This window comes from Myotis yumanensis, unplaced genomic scaffold (genome assembly GCF_028538775.1).
Source record: "Myotis yumanensis isolate MYYU_CA2020_CCGP unplaced genomic scaffold, mMyoYum1.0.hap1 SCAF_1, whole genome shotgun sequence".
NCBI classification, from domain to species: domain Eukaryota; kingdom Metazoa; phylum Chordata; class Mammalia; order Chiroptera; family Vespertilionidae; genus Myotis; species Myotis yumanensis.
The window spans coordinates 185,643,411-185,665,344 of NW_027223752.1; the positions used below are offsets into that span (position 1 = coordinate 185,643,411).

Here is a 21,934-nt window from a genome sequence, read left to right on the forward strand (position 1 = left end):
CTACTATTTTTTCTCTAATATTTCTCTCTCTCTCTCTCTCTCTCTCTCTCTCTCTCTCTCTCTCTCTCTCTTTTTCTCTATCCTGAACTCTTTTCATGTTTACCTATTTGACAAATCCATTAGATTTGCATTTGTTTTCCCTCCTCTTCCCATCACTAGCTTTACTAGATCTTATGCCTGGATTCCTGTGGCAGGCTCCTCACTGGTTTTCTCCAGCCCCAGGATGGCACATCCCTCCAAATTCCAGCATCTACCCCAAGTCACTACCACCTCCATTCCCCAAGTTCCACTTGCCTATTAAGTCATCCACGATGGATCTCTTTTTTATCAAACAAATATTCCACCTTGGGTTACAGGTTTGATTGTTGCCTAGTTGCTTCTTCTTTTTCTCCTCTCCCTCAATATCATCTTCCTAGCTAGCTCTTCACTGTCCCTTTCATGTACATTATTTATTCCAATTTATAGGATTTTACTCATATTACCTTTACAACAATGTTGTTCCTCCTCCCTCTTACCCCCATTCTGCCACACAGGATTCTAGCCATGTTTTGAAGCCTAGTTTAAGTACAATCTCCTTCTCTAGACTCCAGTGACATTGAACTCAGTCATACTAATTTACTACTTAAATATCACCTGATAGTTTTATATATACGTATTAGTCTTATCTTTCCTGAGTTATAAACTCCTTGAAAACAAGGATGTTTTATGTATTCCAGGACAAGTATTATGCCCATAATAAGCATAAATAAATAATTCTTGGCTGATAATTTGTATTTGGAGAACAACATAAAATGTAAAAATTCTCAATTAAATCTAATGCTTGACTAGAGTGGACTAGTGGAGCAATTGTCTGCGTAACAATCTATAATATATTCTATTAGATTATTACTGGGGTATAAAGACATCTTCAGAGATATAAGGGGGGAAAGAGATAATGAATTTACCATAATTCATCTCAAAGAAGATATTTTATGTGCTTAAAAGGAATGCTGAGGGTAAAATCCTCCAAAAGTCATGCTTGTCCTCAGAACACCAGAGAGGCCCTGCTCCTTCCAAGGCCATGAAGTACAGGAAAGAGCAAGGCTATAACAGCTGGAGAAGCCACCAGAGGTCCCCTCTATTCTACCTCTCCTCTAAATAGGAGTTAAAAATTATTTTACAACTATCAGTTCATAGGGACATGAAACTTTTAGCTGTCCCTGGGCATCCATAATCCTTATGTCATCATCGTTCCTTAATCAACTCCAAATGAGAGCATGCAGTGAGTTTACCTCTTGCCCACCCTCAACTCTATCCCCATCTACAACTTAGACAATGTTCCTATGCATACAATTTGTTGAAGAGGATCCCAACCATTTCTGGAAAGAAATGGAGAGGGTACAGGAATTGGTGGCAGAGAATCCAGGTTGATAACCTGGGTTCATATCTTATTTACTAGCTCTGTTCTTGAGCACCATAATTTTCTCATCTGCCAAATGGGATGTTTGTTCCATCCAGAATGTACGTGAAAGTCCTTTGTAAACCCTAAAGCAAATTACACGATAGTCTGTTTATAGGTGAAAAATGGGTATACATGAGTATTCTCTGAGATCTAGCTTATATTTTTCTTATTGAAGTAATTACTTTTGTTCTCTAGAAATAACTCTGGTTTATGATTACATCGTTTATGTCAAACAAGGTATATTTTATGTGATAGTCTCATTAGGTTATTATAACCACTATTTTCAATTGTAATACCTCTAACTAAAAAATAATGGTGTAGTATTGACCAGAAAATAACCCTTCTTTGTTATTAGTGACATCAGAGAGTATATCTTTCTTAGATTTTTGCTTTATTCAACAATTTTTGGTATGGATGACCTTATTCTTTGAACGTTACACAGAATTAATTAAAGACACCATTTTTTTAATGCCACAACACATCTTGCTTAAAAAATTAATGTATCACTCACCAGTTCATTTTTCATGAGTATAATTATTCCCCTTTTTTGCAGTTGTCATTGTTCCATATTCTTTCTTTATGAGCCACTATTTTTTAAATATAAATTTTCACCTACTGTGTAAATGGAAACAGCTGTCGAGCTTGTAGTCCAGGAAGGGCCGTTCACATCCTCCAGCCAAATTACAAGTGTCGTGACTGGAAAAGCTATTACTTTTGAGCTCACCATAGTGAAAAGGCAAGCTAATCCAAGAAAGAAGTTTTTACATCTTGCAGATGTAACCTTTTCAGGTAAGCCAGAGTCTCGTTCTCGTGGCTGGGTGAAATTGTGTAACAACAATTTCAGTCCTATGGCCCTTCAAATGGTCTGTCAACACATGCTGGTGTGTGCTTTTCTATTTCCTTCTAGAGGTTTTTCAGCAGAAGGGTTGAAGTTATGGACTTTGAGGTCACCTTGGGGTCAGAAGTGAACTCAAATCCTGCCTCCACCTATTTACTTGCTGTGTGATTTTGAACATGGTGGTTAAACTCTCTAGGTTCCATTTTCCCACCTATAAAATGGATAAAAATTCGCCCATAAAAACTATTTTTATAAAAGGCTTACCATGATGCCTGGCACATTGTAAGTGCTTAATAAATATTAGCTATGTTTAGCTTTTTGTATGTACCTTCCCTATATTTAAGGTTTTTTTCCTATGAATGCTATGTTTCCATGAGGCTCTGAATGAATTATGTTGTGTAAAGCATGTGGCAAACATTTCTATTGTCATGCACATCCCAATCCACCTTTCAGCATCTCTCCTAGAAATCTAGTGTTGGGCTCTAATTATCTAGAGCAAAAGCCATGGTATTTTCAATGCTTTAAAAAAAAAAGCAATACACAAAAGAAATTGGAGGGAGATCTTTGGATATTCAGGCTAAAAGCAGAGGTCAACAGTAGTCAGTTTCTTAAAACCTACCTAGGCATTATGATTTTACATCTCTTTTTAAAAAAAACACACACACATTTTTATTGATTTCAGAGAGGAAGGTAGAGGGAGAGAGAGATAGAAACAAAAATGAGAGAGAATCATTGACTGGCTGCCCACACTGGGGATCGAGCCCACCCGGGCATGTGCCCTGACAGGGAATCAAACTGTTACTTCCTGGTTTGTAGGTTGAGGCTCAACCACAGAGCCACACTGGCCGGGCGATTTTCATCTCTTAAGAATCTTCATCCCTGAGACCGGGAAGATGGCGGCATAGGTAAACACCGGAGACTGCCGCCGTGGACAACCAATTCAAAAATACAACTAAAAGTCGGAGCGGACATCAACCAGAACCACGGGAAGGCTGGCTGAGGAGAGTCTCTTCAACTAGAAGCAAAAACAACAGCATTCCGACGCTCAGCGGAGGCGCAGTGTGGAAAATTTAAAGGTACGGCGGTGCGGTGGTGAGGGTGCGCGCGCAAAGCGGGCTGGCGGCTGAGGGCGCGATTGTTGTTTTCAATCAGGAGCGAGTCTCAGACTCTGGGCTACAGATCCGGGCGAGTCTCTAGGGACCCAGACTCAAACGGGAGAAGCGGGACTGTCTGGCTACGGCCCCTCCGAGGTTTGCAGCGGTTGTTGGGACAGAGAGGCAGAGCCCCTGGGGACGGACTGAGAGCGGCCATAGCTGCTCCCTCCCCCCGCCCTGTTGAGCCCGCCCCGCCCAGGCCCTGCGCACAACCATTTGCCGACCGCCTCAGGCAAAGGCTGGATTAGCGCCTCCCCAGAAGACAGACGTTTTCCACAGCTGATTCCTACAGCCAGTCGGCCTGGTGGTCAAATCCCTCTAGTGTTAACTACAACAATTAAGGCTTGGATAGAACAAGACTGCGCACAGAGACCACAAGGGGGTGCACCAAGAAAGCATAAAAGATGCGGAGACAAAAAAACATGACAGAAATGGAAGATATGGAGCTAAGAATCGCAATTTTGAGGGCTTGCCATAAACTTGTGCAGAGCCTCACGAAAACTAATGAGACCCTCGATGCTACGATAAAGAAATTAGAAAGTAAGCATACACGGACTGAAATAAAGAATATTATACCCAATAGCAGACCAGAGGAGCACAAGAATCAAACCAAAGATTCGACAAAAAACACCCAATTGGAAAAGCAAAATGAAAAAAGAATCCGAAAGTGTGAAGATAGTGTAAGGAGCCTCTGGGACAGCTTTAAGCGGTCTAATATCAGAATTATTGGAGTGCCAGAAGATGAGAGACAGCAAGATATTGAAAACCTATTTCAAGAAATAATGGCAGAAAACTTCCCCCACCTGGAGAAAGAAATGGACTTACAGGTCCAAGAAGCACAGAGAACCCCAAACAAAAGGAATCCAAAGAGGACCACACCAAGACACATCATCATTAAAATGCCAAGAGCAAAAGACAAAGAGAAAATCTTAAAAGCAGCAAGAGAAAGAGGCTCAATTACCTACAAGGGAATACCCATACGACTGTCAGCTGATTTCTCAACAGAAACTTTGCAGGCCAGAAGGGAATGGCAAGAAATATTCAAAGTGCTGAATACCAAGAACCTACAACCAAGATTACTTTATCCAGCAAAGCTATCATTCAGAATTGAAGGTCAGATAAAGAGCTTCACAGATAAGGAAAAACTAAAGGAGTTCATCACCGCCAAACCAGTATTATATGAAATGCTGAAAGGTATCCTTTAAGAAGAGGAAGAAGAAGAAAAAGGTAAAGATACAAATTAGGAACAACAAATATGCATCTATCAACAAATGAATCTAAGAATCAAGTGAATAAATAACCTGATGTACAGAATGAACTGGTGATTATAATGAATCAGGGACATAGAAAGGGAATGGACTGACTATTCTTAGGGGAAAAGGGGTGTGGGAGATGCGGGAAGTGACTGGACAAAAATCATGCACCTATGGATGAACTCAGCGGGTGGGGAGTGAGGGTGGAGGGTGGGGTGGGAGCTGGAAGGAGGGGAATTATGGGGGGAAAAAAGAGGAACAAATGTAATAATCTGAACAATAAAGATTTAAAAAAAAATAAAAATAAATAAATAAATAAATAAATAAAAAAAAGAATCTTCATTCCTTTGTCCATGTTGTAAAGTGTGTACACTTTAGACATTTTGTTACTCATTTTATCCTGAAATGTGAAATTAAGAGGAATACAGGCAAAGATTTGAACAATAAATAATCAGAGTACTTGGATCTACCTGGATATTTTTCCAGAATGTCAGGAACAAATCAGCAGAAGGGTTGAAGTTATGGACTTTGAGGTCACCTTGGGGTCAGAAGTGAACTCAAATCCTGCCTCCACCTATTTACTTGCTGTGTGATTTTGAACATGGTGGTTAAACTCTCTAGGTTTAACCACAAGAAACCGGAAATCACTCTCCAAAATGGAGCCTTGAATCTACAAACTTCCATTGCTCATTTTTCCTAATAACACTGTTGATCATGAGGCCTGGATTGCTCTATTTGGATAAGTCCCCTAAGGACATAACTTTTAGTAATAAAATGAAACATGTATAAAATTAAAGCCATCATCATCTCTTCAATCTTTATTCCTTTATCTCTAAAACTCTGTTCCAAAATTTGGGCATCTCTTGCTTCCTATCCTTTCTTCTTCAATCTCTCAATATCCTGTCAACAACATTAATTTCCAGTAATTTTGTAACAATACTTCCTCTCCTTTGTTGTTATCACCATCATTCTTCTCCAGACTCTCTGCCCTTCAACATGTCAGGCAGCAGTTGTCTTCGACATACTCTCTGTGGCTCTATTTTCTCCCCGTTTCTTCCCAGCTATCAACATGTCATTTTACTGTGCAAACGTTTTTTGCAAATAAACACAAAATATTCCATATACCTGACCCTATTCTTTTTAAGACTGAGTAGAGACTAGATGACCTTAGGCTATGGCTTTCAACATTTTTTAGCAGCAGAATTTTATTTTGCTTTTTCATAGATGAGCCTTCCCAAAAGACACTTTATAAAATAGCTAAAAGTTCTAAGTAGATCAATCATAGAATTTATAAAAACTTTAAATTGGAGAAGTCAAATAACAGTTGTGGTCTTATCAAATAAGCATGTAATATACATGCATAAGCTCTCAAATGCAGCATGCAAATTTATTTATTGCACTTTATTGAGAAAAAAAATCCTGATTCACACTGATAAGAAGCTGAAAAAGGCATAAGTTTTATATTAGCTCTCTTAGCAATCTCACATTGCTTTCTGAATACAGACAAAATGGCAGCAGAAATTTTATTCCAGGTCAGAGTGAAATAAATAAACTGATGTCACAACAGTGATAAGTAATATATTATAATGTGGCAAATACAAAATTTGAGTGTATACTTTGTTACTTTTTTTTAAATGATTAAAATACATTTTCATATAAAGTTCCATTTAGAACATCTGAAGTACCTGTAAATAACCTGAGTTTTACTGCACAGGTTTGAAAACCCTTTGGAGAGCACTCTTCTAACCTCTGACTCTTTTTTACTTCTAATTAAGCAGGACCTTTTGCAACCAACTCCAGTATATTCTTATGCCTCAGGAAGCAGTTCAATTCCCACCACCTCCATGAGGCCTTCCTAACCCCTCCAGCCCACAGAAATCTCTACCTCATCTAAATTCCTTCAGTGTTTATTGTCTATCACAAACATTGGGCACACCATTCCATGTACCTATCATAGGGCTACACAAATGTTAGGCAGTCAAGAAGCTCTGGATGGGAGAAAGATAAGGAAGGTCAACTGACAAGTCAGTTTTTAGCAGAAAAAGGGTTAAGGATGAGGTCACCTAGATTAAGTATGTTTCAGTGTAAAAACATTACTGGGATTAGAAGAAGAGAGATGAACATGTGACTGAAGTGATACATTAGGTTCTCCCATTCCGGTCCCCAACTTGGCACCTAACAAATCCATAAGTGTGTTATTTATTATTATACTAGAGGCTCGGTGCATGAAAATAATGCAGAGGGGTTGGGGGGTTGTCCCTCAGCCCAGCCTGAACCCTCTCCAATCTTGGACATCCCTCTCACAATCCAGGACTGCTGGCTCCCAACCGCTCGCCTGCCTGACTATCTAACTTCCACTAACTGCTTCTGCTTGCCAGCCTGATCACCCCCTAACCACTCCCCTGCCAGCCTGATCAACACCTAACTGCTCCCCTGCCAGCCCGATTGCCCCTAACTGCCCTCCCCTGCAGGCCTGATTGTCCCCAACTGCCCTCCCCTACTGGCCTGATCGCCCACAACTGCCTTCCCCTGCTGGCCATCTTGTGGCATCCATCTTGTGTCCATATGGGGCAGCCACCTTTGACAACATGGGGGCGGCCATCTTGTGTGTTGGAGTGATGGTCAATTTGCATATTACTCTGTTATTAGATAGGCTATTACAAACAAAATCACTGATTTGTTAAAACAGTGAGAGTGATTGTCTCACCATAATCTATGAACTGTTTTACTACACAAAGGAATACTTAAATGTGAGAATCCTACTGATATATCTTAAAGGTTTTTTGGATGATGGTTACCTTTAACTTAGATTAGATGTAGATGTTACCATTCTTCTTTTATTTTTTATTAATTAAGATGTCTTTATTTTTTTGTGTGATTAATCACTATTCTTTAATTATGTTCAGTTTGTAACAAGGAAATTGGGGGTTACCACAACATGAGGAACTGTATTAAAGGGTCACGGCATTAGAAAGATTGAGACCACTGGTCTAAGGTTTATTTCTACCTCAATTACTGGCCCCTACCCAGCCTGGTCCTGGTCCGGGCTTGGGCAGGAGGCAAACAACTGATGTGTTTCTCTCACATCAATTATTTCTGTCTTTCTCTCTCTCCCCCACTCTCTCTAAACATCAATGGGAAAATATCCTCGGGTGAGGATTTAAAAAAACAAACAAAGGTGGGTAACCTTGTCAGAAGGTCAAAACTTCAAAGTGCATGCAAGCTGCTTCTCCCAAGGGGTCTGGACTGAATGTTCGAGAGCATCTCCAGGAAGGCCTGTGGGGATGGTGCCTCCACATTCTGGAAGGTGTTCTGGACTCTGCCGAACAGGATGAAGTATTTCTTCTCCAGCCAAATGAACTCGAAGTGGTTCTCATCCAACAGGATGAAGACTCCAGGGTAGCGCCTGGGGTAGCCGAAGGGAGCTAAGGGACCAAAGTAAACGCCATAGAAACACAACCTGCAGGTTTGGGGGTAGTTCTGGTCTCTTGAGCGCACGCCCACAGGCAGAACAAACGGGACAGTCTGCTCCTCCAAAGTTGCAGTCCCAGACTCCCCAATGCTGGGCTGAGCAGGGCTCTGCCAGCCATGGCCCTCGCTTTCCTCAGTCCCCTCTTCTTGCTGCTGCTGCTGCTCCCGGATCACCTGCTCGTCAATCTCCTGGACCACACGGGAGAGCTCGTTGAAGTTGTGGAAGATCTCGCCATCTGGCAGCTGGATGCGGCGCATGAGGTGGATCTCTAACGTCCCCGTGGAGTCTCCCGTGATCTTCGTGACCCTGGCATACTTCCCATGGAAGCTGAGCATGGCAATCATAGGGCCGAAGCCATCGTATTTGCCGTGGAAGAGGCCTGGCCTGATGAGGTCGTCCAGGTGGCTCGGCGGGAGATAGAGGCGGCGGTAGGTCAGCCAGTCATAACGCTGTCTGTCCTCCAGCACCAGCCCCCATTCTTTCCTAAGCCACGTTGTTAAATCCTTTCGGTGGTCTCTCTTGATCCACTGGATGCTGAACCTGTTCTTCTGAATCTGCATGTGGTGGCTGTTGGAAAAGCAGTAGATATCGTCCATGCACTCCACGGTGGCTGGTTTCCTCTCCGTCAGGCGAATTCTAAATGAGGGCTCGAATTGCATTGGGTCATCCACATGGGTGTTAAGGGAAGGCTTGTACCTCCAACCAGTAATGCATAAACCGTCCACCACTACATTCACTATTGTTCTATAGCCCTCAGTATCTAGCTGCCACAATCCCAAAATGTTTCTGTATGGGAACAGCTTTGCATAGACTTCTCGATAAGACATACCCATCAGCTCCAGGTTCTGCAAGTTTTCACGAACGCCAAACTCCTTGTGGCAGCGCCGTCTCCAGATGCTGTCGGTGTGCAGGATGTGGTGGAATTTGGTGCATACCTGGGCCAGGCTGGGCAGGTCGGTGCCAGGGAGCACGGCGAAGATCTCCACCAGTATCTCCACCGGCAGGTCCTGCAGCGAGCAGTGCGAGGGCAACATGGGGCTTGCAATTCCTCCACTCCCCGCACAGCACTGCGCTGCTGCGTCAGCCTCGAGGTGCTTTTCTGCCAGGGCCGGCTTGTCTTCGGCCGCTGCCCTCTCAGCTGGGCCCTGGCGCTTCTGAGGATACCACTTGCCCTCGGCCGCTGCCGTCTCAGCTGGGCCCTGGCACTCCTGACGACACCGACATCCCCGCGAAGAGCCCACACCACAGAGGCAAGCGCACTCCTCCATGCCTCCAAACTTAACAGCCACTACAGAGTGGACTGCCGCACCTCTGCAGGGTTTTAAACTGGCTGGGTCCGCCCTAGAGTCCAGCCACGCCCCCTCAGAGAGGAGCCAATTGTAGGACTTTAATCCCATATCCATTAACAGTCGCCTCCCTTTCCCAGTGCCCCTCCCTGTCCTCCCACCCTAGCCCAAGGCAGTCACTAATCTGCTTTCTGTAGGGAGATGCCTCCAGGGATATGCCTATAGGGGGGCGGGGGAGGACATTTCACAGAAATGCAGTAAAAAAACAACACACAACTGTGGTACATCTACACAATGGAATACTACGCTGTGGTAAAAAAGAAGGAACTCTTGCCATTTGCAACAGCATGGATGGAACTGGAGAGCATTATGCTAAGTGAAATTAGCCAGTCAGTGAAAGATAAATACCACATGATCTCACTCATTTGTGGAATATAGAGAACAACATAGACTGATGAACAGGGACAGATCCAAAGACAGAGAAACAGTGATCAGACTATCAATCCCCAGAGGGAAAGTAGGGGAGGATGGGGGTAAGGGGAAGAGATCAATCAAAGGACTTGTATGCATGCATATAAGCCAAACCAATGGACACAGACACCAGGGGGGTGAGAACATGAGTGGGGGGGGGGGGGAGTTGGGGGTTATTGGAGGGATGAGGACACATTTGTAATACCTTAACCAATAAAGAAATTAAAGATTAAAAAATAAAATAACATAAAAAACATTCATGAGACTTTGAGTCTTACCAAATGTTTGTCAAGGTTACTTGATCTAAGATAAACTTCTATTTTAAGTTTGTTAGTTTAAATAAAGCAGACATGTCTTTAGAGTTATTAGAATTAAATATAATACTTTATTCCACCTAGGTTTACTAAAAGTCAAATAAGCTCATGTTATCTCTATTACAAAATGTGTGAGCAAGAAAGGTAACCTCATATGTTGGATTGCCACTTCTGAGGAAGTTGAGACTCAGCTACATAAGAAGAAGCCAGTTGGCTTAAGAAAATGACTCCCTAAAACTGGGTCTTTTTTAAACTTACTTTATCCTAATTGGTTTGGCTCTGAAATGAATTTCAGACATTGAGAATTATCCTATATAATAAAAGGCTAATATGCAAATTGGCCCCTCTACCAGGAGTTTGGCCAGGGGGCGGAGCCAGCCGGCCAACCTCTCTCATCCCCTCCCCCTGGCCCATCGAGATGGCCCCAATCAGGGTGGGCAGGCTGGACCCCTTATGTGCATGAATTCGTGCACTTGGCCGCTAGTCATGCTTATAATAATTAGTCTCCTTGGTACCTCAAAAGTTGTAAACGCATGCTCACAGCCAGTAACCACCAAGAAGATGATCTCCCTAAGATTAGAACACCAGATAAAGAGCAAGGAGAATGACTGACTTAAAAATGTGAACCCGACAGCATTACCTGTGAATACCCCACAGAGACTCAGCAAAAAAATAATGGAGGACTCCAAATCAGTAGCACAAATAATCAGATGTTACCATTCTTAACTGTCACACAGAAAATTGTATATTGGCCTAAATTACATGCACAGAGCAGTTGAAGGTAGTCCCTGTGGAAATGTCTTCTACATGCTTTTCATATAATATCACAAACAAACTACCACAGCAATCCTATAAGATAGGTACTCGTAGGCCCATTTTACAGATGTAATTGAGGATTAAAGTCATTTAGCCACTTGCTCGAAATCATATAACTAATTAAGTGGCAAAGTCAGCATTTAAAGCCAATGTGAACCCTGGAACACCTGCACTGGTATCAGCTGTTAAAATGCAGATTACTAATTCACAGAATAAGAATACAGACAAAATCCCTGGTGATGAAGCCTAGGAGTCTGTGTTCCTTACAAGCCCCCTGGTTGATTGAAGTTTGAGAATGACTAATGTAACTGATGAGTTGTCAGACACTGCCATGTTTGAAGGATGGTGAGGGTACATATCACCATTGCTGGACTTGAGGAAGTCAAGGGATTCTGAAGCAAGATGTTTATGTGCCTTCAGCACAGAGGCTATGTAGTAAACGGTTCTGAGTGATTGAGTTTTATGATGAGAGGACCATATACAACCAACCAACTCCAGTAGAAGATTGCTGTTTCCTCGTCTGCAAAATGAAGGACTTGCCTTAGATGATCGCTAAAGTTTCTTCTCACATTTCATGATTTAACAATTCCTGGTTTCTTATCTTGATTTCTAACTCCAAGTGTGCTAACTACCCAGGGGGAAGGAGGAGTCTTCATTAATGATCTTTTCCTATGATATTCAATCTGCTCAACAGACTCCCCTAAATGGTTCCCTAGGAACAAAAGGCCCTCACTTGCCTTCTTCAGTATTTACCAAATAAAGAATAGTAAACTGAAAGAAAGCAGATTAAAGAGGAAAAAACTGCCTAGCACACAGAGATTTTACCATCTGCTATATTTCATTTTGTGCATTTATATTTCTGCCTCTGAGCTCAGAATTCTTTGGGGGAATGTGTATATTTTGGACAAATTTTATAATAGAGACTGTAAATAAATCCTAAACGTTGCTAGACCTGGAAGTAGATCATTAAACTTTTATGGAATCGACATAAGCTTGGGATCTGAAAAATCTCATTTTAAATGCTGAATATAGCAGCTTCCAAGCAAAGCACAAAGCTGATAGTATGTATTTAATCTCTATTAAGGCCTCTCAAACAATACATGTTTTAACAATATTTAAATTCATTGTCCACATTCTTTTCTGCAAACAAGTTATTACAAGAATCTGGGCTGTGGGATTTCAAATTTTGACATAATGCATAAATACTAGGAATATACAAATAAACTAAAAGGACTCTCTGAATACAGCCAATGTAATGACTAAACTAAATTCCTGAGAGACACCTAGTGTTTTACCCATTCAAACATGAACAGCTTAACTTCATGGCCAGACTGACACCTATCACACCTCTACCTTCTCTCCCCTGAGCAAGGAATGTTCATTCTCTTCCTAAGAGATCATCTCTTCCAATAAGTGTGCTATTCTTTCTTTATGCCCTGCCCTCAATGACATTTCATCCTGTGAAAAATGACTTACAGGTTTTTCATCTTTTGAAACCATTATCACCGACTAGCAGCCCCTATAGGGAAAAGATGGATTGGATTATGAATCCCAACCCCTTTGCAAAACCTATTACGAAAGGAATACTAGTACACCTCACACTCTCCTTCCTTTTCCTCGCCGACTGCTCAGTCCTCGGGCTGCTGAGACCAAAGCTATGTCACCTGGGTAGCATATCACAATGGGTTTTGTGTGCAAGACCAAGCCACACTTTCAACTTCTGATCCAACCACTCTGCTTGGCGACTTTCCAGAGATGCTGCTTGCTCTACCAGGCCTCTTTACTTTGGGGCTGTGCCTACCGAAATCAAGATCTGTTGGGTTGTTTTGGGTGGTCTTGTGCATAAGCACAAAGGTCCAGAGTCAGAAGTGAAGCAGTTAAAGCAGCCGAGGCATGTTTACTAAGCCATTTGAAGTTGATAGCCCGCACGGCCTGGCTTTTTTCTCTATCTTCGTAAACCGCAGTGAATTGATGGAATGACCTGGACTTGATCTTCAGGGCAATATGTCTGATGGCACCGCTGGATTGATAAATTGATTCAAAACTATTACCATGGTGAAAAAGCAATAAGGTCATAAAAATTGCATCAGCTGGCTAAGTAAATCCTGGCATTTCATGACAAGTAATGCAGAAGAATCGCAAGAGGATCTGGGCATGAGGCTGAATGAGTGAGGGAGAAATGACTTTGAAGAGCTCATCATCTCCGATCTATTCTTCCTGCCAGCGATTCATGCCTTCGCATAGTGCCACTTCATTATGGGGAAATAACTGTACACTTCTAGCATATTCCTGGCCTCCCTGGCGGCCCCTGGAGGACCCTTAGCTGGTTAATACCTCATCACGGGCTTCATTGAACACTTTAATCTGCACTTGTGTGATCAATAGAATCCTGGTGTAAATTAAAAGGACAATTTCATGTAATCAAGCCTGTTAATGCTCATTTTGAAAACCATTATTTGTGGAAGGCATTTAGAAGAAAATTACAAAGTGACAGGCTGATGCACTCTGAGATGATTTGAAAGCAGGCCTTTTTTGTGTGACTGTATACCTGCTTTGGGAGCAGGATGGTTGTGAGGGTTAGTGAATGCATGGGGGAAGGGTAGGGAATGGGAGCCTGTGAACAAGAGAGGAGCGGCCCAGAAGGAATATGTGTGTATGCCCTGCCCGCTTGCTTGCCTTCATGCAGGGAAGAAGAAAATGAAATTTTCCAGTGTTCTATTTCTGTGGCAAATTCAATTACTGTGGGGACTTGTTCAAAGCGGTGTAACTTCCAAGAGGCAGAAATTGAAAACCTGGCAGCTAATGAAATGGCAAATGACTAGGAAGTTCAGACAGGGGCCGTCAGTCACATCAAACACCTGGAGAAAAATAGCAGCTACCCCCCCAAGGCTTCCCTAAAACCACTCTCTCAACTGTCCCCCCTCTTTAGGAGAAAAGAGACCTCCTTCCCACATCATTTTACTCAAACTGCAATAATATGTTACTAGCCAACCATAAGTTTCCACGGGCCTCTCTAACAGCAACATAGAGTGATTGTGCATGAATTGTGGGATGCAAAATATAACCAACATGCTACTTTTTTCTGATTCTTGGATGCATGTTGAATATGACTGTGCAATATGTACTTAGACAATTTGCCCACAAACATTCTGGTAGCTGAGATATATGCACTCATAGGTATAGTTGATGGCAGTATATGTCTTGGAAAGATTTTTGAGAATGCTGAGACCAGAGACTGTCCGATTGGTCTACAGTGAAACTCTGACTTCATATTTTTAAAAACTCTCCAAGTGATTAAAATGCTCAAAGTTGATGAGAAGTACTGGTATCTATAACATCTTGTGGGCATGGATGCACTAACTTTTGTCATGGGTACCAGTAATCACACATTCAATGGTTTCTTAACATTACTGAACCCTGGATGCCAATAATGTGACCCAGAGAGCATTACATCCCAGCAATACCAGGGATATGAAATTACAAGACCCAAGAAAAAGTGGCTTGTAGGCATGACAAACTGAAATCTAATTGAAAGCACTTACCCAGTGCTGGTCATTGCTGTGGCATCAGTCATCCAGCCTCAGGAGTATAAAAATTTAACATTCTGTTCTATTTTCCCCTTGATGCTCATCACAACACTCCAAAAAGGAGAATCATTTCCATCTGTCATGTGACAAACATTTCCAGTCAACTCTTATTAAGTTGATATTGGTTTATTCAAAATAAGATGCATTTCAGATGGCCATTCTCTGAGTAGCTGAATTTCCTATAGCTCTTTAATAACATTGTCAGATAATCTGAACACAGTTTATTCAAAACTTGCTTGCTTTTATTTTATTTTATCAATGCTTGCATGTCAAATAAGCATTTTAATGTATTTAGCCACAAATAATGATTTCTCTTTTTTCTGCATGACAAAATGGCACCCTCTCCTCTCATTGTTCTGACACATTGAAGCTGACTTGCTTTTTCTGATTCCTTTTTAGGATCCTGCCCTTCCCTCACATCCCACCCAAAACCTTTACATAGTGCTTAATTTTATCTCTTAGACTTGGGTCATGTTTAACATTTTCTTGCAAGAGCTAACCACATCCATGTGAATTTGGTTACTCTATGACTTATGTTCTACCATTATTTTTGGTCTTTACTTCCAAAAATATCCAATATATTTAATACCTTCTAAAAATGTGAATCATTGAATGTGAGGTGTTTTCCTTTAGACTTTTAGAATTTCTATTCTGAAACTCTGATTTTATAAAATGTTTAATAATAATTCAGTATTCAAGGAAAGAGTATCTTCAAATACTTTGTTCATCCTAGAAACATAAATTGACTGTTCATTCAGCATAGGTACTAATCTAGTCCTGAATTCCTTTTTCATCTCATGCCTTGAATTGTTAAGATTGGTAAGGTAACTAAGCAAAATATTTGTAATGATGTTCTGGGATCATTTTCAAAATATCAAAATTTGCAAAAGGTTTCAAACTGAATAATAAAAAGAAAAGAGCTAAACTTCATCAATGATATAAGTAAGGCAACTACTACATAAATCTCTTTTTAAGATATTCTTGTTCTGCTCAATTGAGGTTTATGATATCTAGAGTTCAGAGGAAAAGAAAGTTTGGTTCCTTAGAAGTCACTAGTTATAAATTAATTTTTTATTTTTTTTAAAAAAAACTAGAACATGACCAGATAGCTAATTAATACCTGTTTTTCAAATTAAATAAAATAAGCACCAATCAGGAGAGAGGAATTGAGATGACTAAGGATCCAAAACCATACCTTCTCAAGGGGGCTTTGAAGAACTGTAACAACCTGCCCTGAGGACCCAGGCATATGCATATCTTGTGAACTTTCTCTTTTAAAACTAGCACGAGGAAAAGGATGTGCTGGGAATTAAATAGCGTGAGACAAAAAGAAATCATAGGAGACTAGAACTCCTCCAGATCTAAAAAGAGTGGAGAATTGTGGATAATGTTGTTTCAAAGAAAATTAGTGGTGCCAGAAAGAAATATTAAGTGTTTAAGTAAAAGCCTACAATAACTTCCTCCAGGAAACTATCTTTGACAACCTATCCCTACCCCTTTTGAGTATTTTATAAGCTCAGGTGGCATCTGTGCTCACCTTGTCTAATGTTCACTCCACTGACTCCCAATCCTGGTATGTCTGTCTCCCTAAAGATTATAAACCCACTGAGAGCATGAACAGGGTCTAATTTATACCCCATGTAGTCCAGCATAGTACCTGATACAAACCATGGGATCAACAAATTTTAACTGAATCTAGTCTTCCAGATGCTAGAATATGTTCACAGGCCCAAAGTCTGTGTACCTACTTCCTAAGAATTCTCTGAAGGAACATTCAAGATTTAATGACCTAAGATATTGATTCACTAAGATTCTTATTTTCAATTTAATTCTACTCAACTTAAAAGTTTTCATATACATATTTCTTTTGGCACAATAGATTTTTAAAAAAAAATTAATCAAAACTTCTACTTTTAGTTTTTAAAAAACACCCATGATATTGGAATCTATGCTAATAAATGCTCATGCCATTTTCACACTGGAGAGCCTAAAAGTGAACCTCTCCTCTCAGGCCCCAGATCTCGCTATTCATTGTAACAGTTACTCAAATTACCCAGGAGGAAATATTATCTCTCAGGGAAGAGGCCTGGGTATGTAAACCCAAGCCAACAAGTGATTCAAACCATTGTTGTTGTTGTTTCTCCTTCTTCTTGTGCAAGTCTTATTTAGGCACCAGGTACTTCAGCAAAGAAGAGAATTAAAGTCCCATCTTGGATTTTTTAAATGTTTCTCTACAATGGAACTAAATAAGATTTCCCATGTAACATTATTCTTAATCCCAGGAGAATTATTCCATATATCTCTATTCACTCAGAAAATTCATCAACATACATAGTTTAGACATTTTGACAACATGAAACTTAATAAACCAATTTACAAGCAATTTTTTCCCAATGGCACACTTTTATGTCAACAGTGTGACATTCAGAATGTATTTATAATAGGATGTAGAAGTTAGATTAAATGTTTTAACTCATACCCATAACGCTACAGGAATTCTACCACGATATAAAACAGTTTTCCTACTAGAAAATGTGTTCAGAAATTTATGACAGACATTCTTGGTTGACTCAAGAGTTATTCACAAAAACTTTTGCTCTTTCCAATCACTATAATAGAGTGAACTACATACTTGCTTCTCAGTCTTCTTCCCACCTAGAGATCACCATGTGACATGGTTCTAGTCAATTACAAGTAAGCTCAAGCCCATTGGGTCTTCAGAGAATCTTTCTTCCTCATAACCAAGAAAGACACAAGAGGAAAGTGTCTTCACTGCCACGTCCCCCCTCTTGTTTTGGATTCAGACATGATACCCGGAGCCATGGTAACCTGCTTGTGACTGGAAGACAAAAAGCCCAAGGCCAAAAATATCCAAGAATGGCAGAGCAAAAGAATGAAAAGAACGAGGGTTCATGATAACACTGGAGAACAGCCAAACCAATATCAGCAACCAAATGCCTCCAGTCTTCTTTTTAAGCATGTTAATAAATGGCTGTATGAAAATAGTTGGTGTGAATCAGCTTTTCTGTTACATGCATCTAAAAGCATTCCTACGTGAGACAATGGCTAACCAGGATTCTACATGACTCTCTCGTTGTAGTTAAGCTATGGGTTCCCCATTTCCTTCTGTCTGCTGGGGAATGAAAGTCAAAATTACTACTTTGACCTTCTTAAGTTTTAAGACAATCTCAATTTTTTCCCCTCACTTTGCAAGAATTCCTCTCAATTCTCTACCCTAATTGTGTTTCTTCCCTTCCTTAACCTACTCCAACAAGGAGTCCAATCTGTTTTTTTCCCTGCCTCCTGTTTCTGAAACAAGTACACAGCTCTTGAAATTTACTAAGAGTGTATACCGCTGATACTGCAAGGAACCAGATGAAGGAAAAGTGCTTCCCTTTCAGTGTAAAATGATATGACCTTTCTAGTAAGCAATTAAGCCTATGGAGAGAAATCCTTAAAAATATTAACATGCGGTTAGAAATCAAGCTGGGTTTTGGTCTAACTGTGCTCTTACCTCAGCCAGTTGATTGGGACTGAACGTCCTATGAATTTAAAATATCCCCAGCAGAGAATGACAATTCCACTCCAAAACAGAATGCCACTGACAGCATGCGTTAGCATTGTGCTTTTCTTCCCTCTCACTCAAAACCCTAACATATGCTGGGACAATCAAACACTTTTTCTGTTCCTTTCATTATTTTCCTTTGGCTTGGTTAGCTGTTTCCTTTATAGTATTGTAACCTTGACTAGACGGCTGCTAAGGGGCTGCCTGGAGTGACACCCAGTGGTGATAATGAGACTTGACGGCAGCTCCTTGTTTCCCAAGGGCAGCTAACTCAAAGAGCCTTTCCCATGAATGTCTCCCTCAAAATTCCCTTTCAGAACTGTTTTCACGTCTTTATAAGCAATGCTTTCATCCACAAAGAATACCCACTTGTCAGCTTCCAAATCATTGTTTTCTGTTCAAGGATCTTTATAAACCATTGATCAAGCATCTATTATATGGAAGCTGCTAGAGAAAACCTATCACTAGCAAAGGGCCAAGACTTTTCTATTAATAAAATAACAAGGTGGAAGGCATCTTCTCCATGACAGAATGGTGTCAAATGTCTTCTACACTGATATGCTGTCAACTCAAATTTTTCTTTGCAGAAACTCGTTCACTTATGAATAAATAGAAACTCCTTCACCTTTATAAACAGAAACATAACTACATGCCAGGGAGGAGCAATGAGTCAGCAATATCTTCCACCAACAAATAGCAGTTACAGTCACTCGGTACCTCTGAATATCCTTTGGGAACTTAACCTGTTAATAGGCAAAGGAATTAACAGGAACCCAGAGAAAGAGCAAAAGCAAATTGTGACATAAAACTAAGCAGCCAAAGTTTATATTCCAACCCTGGTAATATTTCACAAAGGTCTTTCATAATTAATCTCGTTTTCAAATGTCCTTCCAGTGACCTTCAGTGGGTGGCCTCCTTAGGTGTTATATCCACATTCAGTTTCCTAAATTCTGTCTGTGTAGTGCCTCATCACATGTTGTGAAAGCAAAGAGTTATTTCTGGCGAGTTAGAGAAATAAGTAAGATCAAATCAACCAAAAGAAATTCAATCATTAAGCATTGTCAGAAATGAGCAATAGAATAGTTATAAATGAGAAACTTCATGGACCTCAACCCTTGAGGGGTAAAGATCTGTACCTTTTTGTGAGGCAGAGGTATTTAAAAAGCAAACATGATAGTTACTATTCAAAACTCCTGTATGACGAATATTCCAAAATGAAGTTGTGAGATCAAGTTTTGCCAGATCTTTCACTGCATCATTTAGCCACTTTTGGATTGGCATAAGCTTAGAACAAGGCTTAATGTTGTCCTTTCTGATTAGAATTCTTGATGTAAAAAAAAGCAGAAACCCCCTAGGAAGAATCAATCAATAAATTTTTGCTATTCCCAGAATACAGTGTTCATCTAGATTAAAACACCCACCTGAGCCAGAACACTCCTGAAAATCACCCCACTCAGAGAAGGTGACAACAAACATTAGAGTCGGATTTGGATTTGAGCTGGATTTGAATCCACATCCACCACTTACTAGGCAGTTGACCTTGAGCTAGGTATTTAATCTCCCCAAGCCTCAGTAGACATCTGTAAAATGTAAAATATTATCTCCCACCGATCCTATCAGGTTGTTGGGACAACTAAGTGAGGCAGCATATGTAACATACTTCACTTATAGTAACTGCACACTAATGTTGGCTATTAGCAAAAGAAAATCTAGGCTGCTTAAATCTTTAAAGAAGTGAATTTGGAGCAGACATTGACATGTTTCACTTAAGGAACAAATGTTTTCTAGGTCTGGGGAATTCCCTTCTAATTTGGTTGCAGAATGAGAATGAGAAAAAGAACTTTATATGGTCATCAAACAAAATAAATTATTTTCTCTCCAATGTCAGCCAGAAATGTAAGTTTTCACCTCCTCCTGAAAATATGTCCCATGGAGCAAGCTGTAAGGAGGAGTGTGTGCAGAGAATGTCCCACTCATCAGTGTCTGCATCAGGGTCTCTTATCAATGAGAAGCGAAAGTCACAAGATTCCATTAGCCCAGAGCTATCAAGGTATTGATGAGGCTGTGAGAAGACTTGTCCTTTATTGTAAGCTGCCTCGACACGCTTTCCTGATGGGGAAAGGGGCCTGCAGTGTCCTCTGCATGCTTAAGTATCTTCAGCAATACAAGGAGGGGGGAAGGATCCCATTAAACCAATTTTATCTTAGCCAAGGACTGAATCACATGTCTGAGATCAATATGACTCACAAGACATATAGGTGGTTGATAGAGAGTAAGTTATCTTTAGTAAATTAAGGTAGGAGGTGATGCGACTGGGGGTGGGAAGGAGGCACACTCTCTTTTGAAAGATTAAACTAGAAACTTCCCCACACAATTTGACACATCTCCAAAAAAAAATGTTTCCTGCAACTGAATCTAAAACAGGTACCATTCCCTAAGGGTCCATTTGTTGTGTAGCCCAGCTAAATAAATGAGGGCTGCCACTTGTACGTCTAATATTAAATTTTTTTCAAAAGGAGCCATCCCCTAATAAATACTTATAAGCTGTACATGACAGGTCTCAAAAGCCAGTATATTGGCATTATTGCTCTGGCATTATTTTCCAAAGTACATAAAAGGGGCACTTCATTTTACAACAGAGCTGATCACAAATTGTTAGGAAAATCAGCATATTAATACAGTACTGTATATTTATATACTTTATAGTATTAGTTACAATTATATAATATGGAATTATATTGCATTATATCCTATGTATCATATAATTTTAAATATAAATTATATTTAATTTAAAATGGAACTCTGATTTAAATCTTTTAGAAAGCAAAATGTTCTTATAATTCAATCATGCAAATTTTCATTTGTTTTTTCTTAAACAGAATGCTTTTATATTGATAGATACAAATGCACATGCACGCATACATACAGATACACAAAATAATTATACTACTTATGTTTCCCTCAAGGTCTAGCATTTTGAAATATGAGTAACTAGAATAAAACTTAGAATTGTTATAAGGTATGGGATGGAAAGCTTTATTGAGAGAATTACAGAGGTAGAAGAAGATGTAGGAAGGAATGTGAGGGAGTGCAGGGTGTGAAGTAATAAACACATCTGCACAGAATGAGACTCTGGCTTATCACTCCACAGCCATTATGAAGGGGATACTGAAATTACAAGAGATCTGAGTATTTTAAAAGCATTCTTGGGGTTCGAAGGCAAATGGGTCCTTTTTCTGATGATTCATATCTAGATTTGTGAAGAGAGTGCTATAAATCAGAAAGGAATTTTATATATGTCTATGTAGCATCCGCAACCTTTGTCTCCATCATCACAGAGGATAATTAAGAAGCTGTGTTCCTATTATTCGCCTTTCCCTATCAGGGAGTGCCTGATGACACAGATCAGGTATGCCCGTGACATCCTACCCTTCCAGACTGACCTTCGATCTCTCCCTTGCACCCCATTAAGCATTAAAAATCCAGGATCTCCACATGGCCAAGTCATGCATGTCCATTTCCATGCCTTTCTTGCTTACCCACCAGCAGAAAAGCAGAGAAACAAGTAAGACAACGGTGATGCCAAAGGTCTTCAGGATGCAAAAGATTCTTTATATGTCCAAAGGGCTAGGGATAATTACATCTCCTCACACACCCAACAATGGATGTTATAACTACTGAAGCAGACAAATAACTTAAACAGTTGGTACAATAGTTATCCTCAAGAGTCATCCCTA

General features: G+C 40.3%; 1 pseudogene; it reads right to left on the bottom strand.

Moving 5' to 3' along the window:
• Positions 1 to 7,893: 7,893 nt before the first annotated feature.
• On the bottom strand, positions 7,894 to 9,555 carry LOC138992952 (F-box only protein 31 pseudogene; annotated as a pseudogene).
• Between the last annotated feature and the right edge of the window lie 12,379 nt (positions 9,556 to 21,934).